At 46.5% G+C, this 8,264-nt stretch overlaps 1 protein-coding gene across 1 annotated transcript in view; it reads right to left on the reverse strand.

Moving 5' to 3' along the window:
- Positions 1 to 3,323, reverse strand: part of Unc93a (unc-93 homolog A) — a 26,114-nt gene extending 22,791 nt beyond the window's left edge. The window contains exon 1 of the mRNA XM_029533134.1: positions 3,250 to 3,323. The gene's annotated coding sequence lies outside the window, so the exon portion shown is untranslated. The remainder of the gene's footprint in view (positions 1 to 3,249) is intronic.
- Between the last annotated feature and the right edge of the window lie 4,941 nt (positions 3,324 to 8,264).

Raw genomic sequence — 8,264 nt, forward strand, 5'->3', positions numbered from 1 at the left:
TCAAAGAAGAGGTGACCAGAGGGCTTGATCATCTAGTCCTTCTGTTTCTTCAGACTTGTTACTGAAGAACAATACCTAAGCTCAGTGTGTGTGTGTGTGTGTGTGTGTGTGTGTGTGTGTGTGTGTGTGTCGGTGTGTGTGTCAGTGTGTGTGTGTCTGTGTCTGTGTGTGCATGTGTGTGTATGTGTGTGTCTGTGTGTCTGTGTCTGTGTGTGTGCATGTCTGTGTGTCTGTGTGTCTGTGTCTGTGTCTGAGTGTGTCTGTGTGTGTGTCTGTCTGTGGTCTGTGTCTGTGTGTGTGTCTGTGTGTGTGTATGTAGGTATGTGTGTGTGTGTATCTGTGTTCTCTGTGTGTGAGTCTATGTGTATGCATCTGTGTGTATGCACCTGTATGTGTATGTGTGTATCCGTGTATGTGTCTGTGTATATGCATGTGTGTCTGTGCCTGTATCTGTATGTTTGTGTGTGTCTGTGAATATCTGTGTGTCTGTGTCCTTGTGTGTGTATCTGTGTATCTCTATGCAAGTTCATCTGTGTGTATGTGTATGTATGTGTGTATTTATATGTGTCTCTGTGCATGTGTATGTATAGATCTGTATGTCTCTCTATGTGTGCCTGCACATACATCTCTCAGTGCAGAGGAGAAAGGGGTTGAGCTCCCAGGGTTTGGTTCATCCACCAGTGGCTCTAGAACGCCTTCCACCTGGCCTTGTTCTCTTGCCTTTCGCGCCCCCCTTCCATGTGCCAGATTCACTCCTTTGCTGATAATGGAGAACCAAGAAGAGCCCCAGCTGAGATGGAAGCCTGCTGTCCTTGAGCATGTATGAAGATGATGCATTCCCTCACAGCCCTGCCGACTTCTGCTGCACCTAGGCTCCAAGGAAACAGTGATGGATATGCAGGCTCAATCTCAGCTCTTCCCTGTTTTGTGTTGAGAGTCAATCCTCACCACCAACCACACACCTCTACACAGCCTATGCCGCCTCACCCCGTGCTGCTCAGGTGAGGTTTAATTCCCAGGTCTTCTGCTACCCTCAGACCCCAGGTGGCCCCTGATTCACTAGAAATGGGGTCCTGCACAGGGTTGGCCGCTGAGGTTGTAACTGTTTGATCCCTGAAAGTAGCAGGACCTAGGGAAAAGCACTTCCAGGTCAGCAAGTGGACGGAGCCATCCCCAGCTCTAACCAAGTCTCTCTACCTGTCTGCCATCCCATGGACTTTTAAAGGTCTAAAGCCAGGCCCCTGATGTCCCCAGCTCTGACTCACTCGGCCACAGCCTTTGTTTCTCACAGAGGGCCCAGGCCATGCCACTACCAAGGCTTCTCCCTAACAGATCAGTCACCTGACAGGTTGGGTTTGCCCGTGATATCCCCCACACATTCACAGAAGACGGAGAAATGACAGCGAACTTCCGAAGTCTTAGTAAGAAGGGAGACTGTTGCTACCTGTGTCAGATCCAGCCTTTGCCCGTGGGCAGCAGAAATCTCTCTCTATGTATCCTAGACAGCTCCCTCTTCAGTCACACCATGGCTCTCCAGTCTCCCTCAGCCACTACAAGGTTGCAGTGTTTTGTGGAGCCCCAGGTCACCTATATACCTCGCTCCAGACCCTAGAACCCACCTTTGATGTCCTTGGAGGGGCACAGCACCCTGGGACTTGGCTCTGGTGACGGGTGCCAAAAGTCTGCTGTCCAAAGTACGGTTTAGCCAGTCTTATCTCTCAGTAACACCGGGGCAATAAGAGCTAATAAGGTGAAGTCATGGATGGCCCCAGGGATTCATTCACAGGAAGGCTCTAAGGGTGGGTGTGACCTCCAGGGCTCCTTCTGGAGAAATGACCTCCCTAGGCTCCTCAGAAAGAATACTAGGCAATTTCAAAATAAAACATCATCTTCAGTGGGACGCTCCAAACAGCAGCTTGATTGCTCGTGGACTTAGCCCAGAGAAACCAATCCGCCATGTTTCCATTGATGATGGTTCTGTGCTGTGGAGGAGGGTCTTTCTCCCTTCTGTTCAAGAAGTTCAGACTTAAGTCACTGGTAGGTGTCACCAGGACCAGCTTTCTTTCCAGTCACCACCAAATCTAAAAAACAAAGTCTACTTTCCCTCTCCCCAATTCTACCCTTAAACAAACAAAAAAAAAAGTTCCCGAACTCTGGGAGGGAGGGAGTGATGAAGAAGAGCGTCAGTCTGAGCCGTACATCCAGCCACGGAGGAATGTCACCCCAGGCAGGGTGTTCAGAGAAGAGTCACATGACACCAGACCTGTGCCTGTGGACAGGACAGGCCTGACATCTGAGACAGCAAGGTGCCTGTACCAGCCACGGGGGCTGCAGGGTGGGGAGAGTCTAACATGCCAAGCTCCTTCCAGGTGGGGCCTGAGGGTCAGGCTTCCCCTGCCAGAGGAGCCACACGGTGTGCACTGCCTCAGAGGGACTGCCCACTGTGTCTACTCCATCGTCACTAACCACTCAGAGGAAGGGAGAACCAGGAAACTCTGAAAATACAGTATTAACTCACTCCACAAATCTGTGGTATGTAGAAGCCTGCCTGTAATAATCAACAGATTCTCTGTCTTCCTCAGTACTTCCTCATGCTCAGTACTCTCATCCCACTCAGTACTTCCATCCCACTCAGCACTCCCATACAATTAGTACTCTATTATACTCAGTACTCCCACCAGACACAGTACTTCCATCATACTCACTCAATACTCCTACCATATCCCCTCACACTCAGTACTCCCACCAGACTAAGTATTGTCACACACTCAGTACCCCATCACACTCAGTACTGCCACCAGACTTAGTACTCTATCACACTCACTATGCCCACCACATCTTTCAGCACTCTCAAAGATCACACACTCCGTTCACAGACTGATCCGAAGCCCATGTTCATCCATCACCTGAAACCAGTTTGTACTCCTGGAGTCACGTTTGCAGAATATCTTTTAAAGCCATAAAACACAAAGTCTGTACTGCGTTGGGCTTCTACCAGGGATGCTGGCACAAACTGCAGCTGCAATTCCTTTCTGTCATGAAGGCTTCTCTATGGGTCCCTTGTTTCCCTGCATTGACCTTCTTCCTGGGTGCTTTCTTTATGCACACATTGGCATTTTGTTAGGTGCCAGTGTTGTGGCAAGAAGCCAGAGACAAAACTGTGGATCGTCCTGATCTTTGGTTTCACAGACTTCCCACCGATGGGAGGCAGTGTTAACAGGGCCTGGGCTGTGGTTTGCATCTCCTTACCACAGGGCTTACGGTTTGGTTGTTCCTGCAGAAGGATCTGGACTTGGTGTGGAGAACTGGTATCTGGGTTTGAACTTGAGGGATGTTCCAAGCCACTGAAGCAATCTGCGAGAGCCTGGGGTTCCCAGCAAGCCTGGATGGTGGCAGTAGGGGTGAGGGGGTGTCAGATGAGAGACTAGAAAATCAGCCAGCACCCTGTGGCCGAAGCCTGGGAAGCAGAGAGAGTTTGTGTTCCACTGACATTTGCAAACGGGCCAAAGGCCAAGGTTGTATTTTGTGATATTGACCTCTGTCTGACTGGCTGTTTGTCTCTTAACTCATGGACAGGTTTGTCTGTTTGTAATCGTAGTCAGATTGCTCTATACTTTTTCTGCTGTTTGCATTTTAATTTAACAAAATCCTTGGCCACATTTGGATATGATACAGGCCTGCCTCTTTCTCTGTGAGACGCCGTGGCTATGGCACTGTACGGAGCTAACATACTTTACCTTTTGGCCAGCTCTCTCCTTATCAACATGAGGCTTCTGGCAGCAGACATAACCCCGTGCCATTTGTAAAATGTGCATGTAACTTAGTCAAGGCTTACAGTCGGTCGTGGAGCCGCTGAGCAAGTACCTGTGAGGGGGGGCTCCTCCCAGCTCGCAGCACTGGTCTGCGCTCCTCCAGGCTCCTCTGCAGCTCTGCAGCTCCATACAGCTCCCTAGCTGTTCCTAAAAGCTCCCCACAATTACCCACATGCCTGCTGCAGCTTCTAGCACTGCTACTCATGGCTCCTGGCTGTCTGCCTGCTGGTTAGAAGACGTAGCTTATTGTATTATTTCATGTTGATCAAATATTTTAAAGTTAAACAATAACAACAACAAATGGCACGAAAGGCTGGGTGTAAGAGAATGGGGAGATGGCTCATTTGGTAAAGTGCTCGCCATGCAATCTTGAGGGCCTAAGTTCAGATCCCCCAAAATCATATAAAAAGCTTGGCACAGAAGCTGGCCTGTAATTCCAGCACTGCAGGACACAGACAGGATTCTTGTGGCTTGCCAGCCAACTAGCCTAGCCAGTGAGCTCCAGGCTCCGTGAAAGACCCTATCTCAAAAAAGATAATGTTGAGAACAATAAATTGGCTCCCTGACGGGTGGGCATGGGCTGCCTGAGTCAGGTAGCTGCGCTGGGCACAGTGCTGCTAGAAGCAAACAAAGAGCACACACACTTAAAGTAACCCGGCAAGGCAATTTCTTTTTGTAAGAAGTGTGTTTTAATCCCAGCACTTGGGAGGCAGAGGCAGGCAGGCGGATTTCTGAGTTCAAGGCCAGCCTGGTCTACAGAGTGAGTTCCAGGACAGCCAGGGCTACACAGAGAAACTCTGTTTCGAAAAACCAAAAATAAAAATAAAAAAAGGAAGTGTGCTGCACAAACCAAACAGGGCCAGCAACCATGGGGTGGGGGTGGGGCAGGAAGTGCACGTGGTTCTGGTCTAGCCCACTTGGTGACTGTGTCTTTTCCCCCATTGGCTGTGGTCTGACCTCACAATCTTTCTCAGCTGCTAGTTTCAGATCAATGGTACAAAAGAAATGAAGGAAGGTTGGAACGGACTTGGAGTAGGGTCACCAAGCTCTGGGAATGCAGTGGGGTCTTTATACAAAAACATCTTACTAGCTGGGGGAGATGTAAAAAGCTGCATAAAAGTTTTACAGGGTGAAAAGATCAGAGGTGAGGGAGATTTATGGAATAGAGGCCCCCTGGTGGGCTAGCTACCTTTGATAGAAATAAAAATTTACAACAAAATAGAAACAAATAAACAATAACAACAGAACATTTCTCACAGTGGCACACACCTTTAATTCCAGCACTCTGGAAGCTGAGGCAGTGTGAGGGCTAAAGTCATGCTTTAAGATTAAATGACTAGGGGGCTGGTGAGATGGCTCAGTGGGTAAGAGCACCTGACTGCTCTTCCAAAGGTCCGTAGTTCAAATCCCAGCAGCCACATGGTGGCTCATAACCATCCCTAACAAGATCTGACACCCTCTTCTGGAGTGTCTGAAGACAGCTACAGTACTTACAAAAATAATAAATAAATAAATCTTTAAAAAAAAAAAAAGATTAAATGACTGTGCTTAAGAGATCAAAACAGAAATGTAAATAATGTTGGTTGCCCCAACTGCATAGGATGGGCTTGATCATATGTAGGTGGGAGGTATGCAGGCAGGAGGCATGTCAGGCTGTATGCTTGCTCCCCTTGGAAAGGGGATGGAGGAAGTATGTAACTTTATAGGCTGTGCCTATATAAGCACTTGACTAACATGATCTCCAGCCATTCTCTGGGCATCCCAGGAATGGATCTGACCAGTATCTCTCTTTCATCCTGGTCAGTACTGAATAAAGCATGCTTCAAATTTGGTTCAAAAATTGTGGTGGTAGTCTTATGGTTGCCTGGTGGGAGTAGCATCACGTGACTCCTTGTGAATGCCAGGATAGCAGGTGAGCACACACATACACACACACACACACACACACACACACACACACACACACACGGAGAGAGACAGAGACAGAGAGTGACAGAAAGAAGCAGAGAGAGAATATAAATATGATCTAGAGAGCAAGTCAGTGATCCTCCGTGGTTCCTGCCCTGACTTCCCTTAGTGATGGGCTGTGGTACAAGTATAAGCTGAAATAAATAAACCCTTTCTTCCCCAAGCTGCTGTAGGTCAGGATGTTTTATAACAGCAACAGATCACAAACTAAGACAGGGCTGACCCTGTGCCACAGCGCTCCATAACCCAAATATCACTGGGAGAGAGCAGGTCTCCCAGGAGTGTAGACACGCCTGTGAGCACAGGTAAGACCACCACTTCTGCTCAGAGGGACCCACCTGGAGCCCTCAGGTCACAGGAACTGAGGAGCGGCCTGAGACAGGATCCTTCCGGTTTCCGTCTGCACCCGGAGCTGATCCTGTGTCACAGCTCTCCTTACCCAAATTCCTCCCGGAGAGAACTGGTCTCCCAGGAGTGCTGACTCACCTGAGAGCTCAGGTGAGACCACCACTTCTGCTCAGAGAGGACCCACCCTGAGCCATCAGGGCACAGGAACCAAGGAACAGCCGGGGACAGGATCCTTCTGGTTTCTGTCTGCACCCGGGATTTGACCCTGTGTCAAAGCTGTCCATACCCAAATTCCTCCAAGAGAGAACTGGTCTCCCAGGAGTACTGACACACAGGCTTGCAGGAGGGACAAACCACAGTCAGAGACAACAAGACCAGCTAACACCAGACATAACCAGATAGCAAGAGGCAAGAGCAAGAACATAAGCAACAAAAACCAAGGCTACTTGGCATCATCAGAACCCAGTTCCCCCACCACAGCAAGCCCTGGATACCCCAACACACCAGAAAAGCAAGACTCTGATTTAAAATCGCATCTCATGATAATGGTAGAGGACTTTAAGAAGGACATAAATAACTCCCTTAAAGAAATACAGGAAAACACAGGTAAACAGCTTGAAGCCCTTAAAGAAGAAACACAAAATACCCTTAAAGAATTGCAGGAAAACACAACCAAACCGGTGAAGGAATTGAACAAAACCATTCAAGATCTAAAAATGGAAATAAAGAAAAAAAGAAATAAAAAAAAATAATAATAAAATAATAAAGAAATCAAAAAGGGAGACAACCCTGGAATACAAAACCTAGGAAAGTGGTCAGGAATCATAGATGCAAGCATCACCAACAGAATACAAGACATAGAAGAGAGAATCTCAGGTGCAGAAGATACATAGAATACATTGACACAACAAAGAAAATGCAAAATGCAAAAAAACTCCTAACCCAAAACATCCAGGACATTCAGGACACAATGAGAAGACCAAACCTAAGGATAATAGGTATAGAAGAGAGTGAAAATTCTCAACTTAAAGGGTCAGTAAATATCTTCAACAAAACGATAGAAGAAAATTTCCCTAACCTAAAGAAAGAGATACCCATAAACATCCAAGAAGCCTACAGTACTCAAGTAGATTGGACCAGAAAAGAAATTTCTCCCATCACATAATAGTCAAAACACCAAATGCATAAAACCAAGAAAGAATATTATAAGCAGTAAGGGAAAAGGGTCAGGTAATATATGAAGGCAGAGCTATCAGAATCACACCAGACTTCTCACCAGAGACTATGAAAGCCAGAAGATCCTGGGCAGATGTTATACAGACCCTAAGAGAACACAAATGCCAGCCCAGGCTACTATACTCAGCAGAACGCTCAATTACCACAGATGGAGAAACCAAGATATTCCATGACAAAAACAAATTTACACAATATCTTTCCACAAATCAGCCCTACAAAAGATAATAGATGGAAAACACCAACACAAGGAGGGAAAGTACACCCCAGAAAAAGCAAGAAAGTAATCTTCTTTCAACGAACCCAGAAGAAAATAAACACACAAATATAAAAATAACATCAAAAATAACGGGAAGCAACAATCACTATTCCTTAATATCTCTTAATAGCAATGGACCCAATTCGCCAATAAAAAGACATAGAATAACAGAATGGATACATAAATAGGACCCAACATTTTGCTGCATACAGAAAATGCACCTCGGTGCCAAAGACAAACACTACCTCAGAGTAAAGGGCTAAAAAACAATTTTCCAAGGAAATGTTCCCAAGAAACAAACTGGAGTAGCTATTCTAATATTGAATAAAAGCAACTTTTAACCAAAAGTTATCAAAAAGGATAAGGAAGGACACTTCATACTCATCAAAGGAAAAATCTACCAAGAAGAACGCTCAATTCTGAACATCTATGCTCCGAATGCAAGGGCACCCACATTCATAAAAGAGACTTTACTAAAGCTCAAAGCACACATTGCACCCCACACAATGATAGCAGGAGACTTCAACACCCCACTCTCAGCAATGGAGAGATCATGGAAACACAAACTAAACAGAGACACATGGACACTAACAGAAGTTATGGACCAAATGGATTTAACAGATATCTATAGAACATTCCATTCT

This window comes from Mus pahari, chromosome 21, assembly GCF_900095145.1.
Source record: "Mus pahari chromosome 21, PAHARI_EIJ_v1.1, whole genome shotgun sequence".
NCBI lineage: Eukaryota > Metazoa > Chordata > Mammalia > Rodentia > Muridae > Mus > Mus pahari.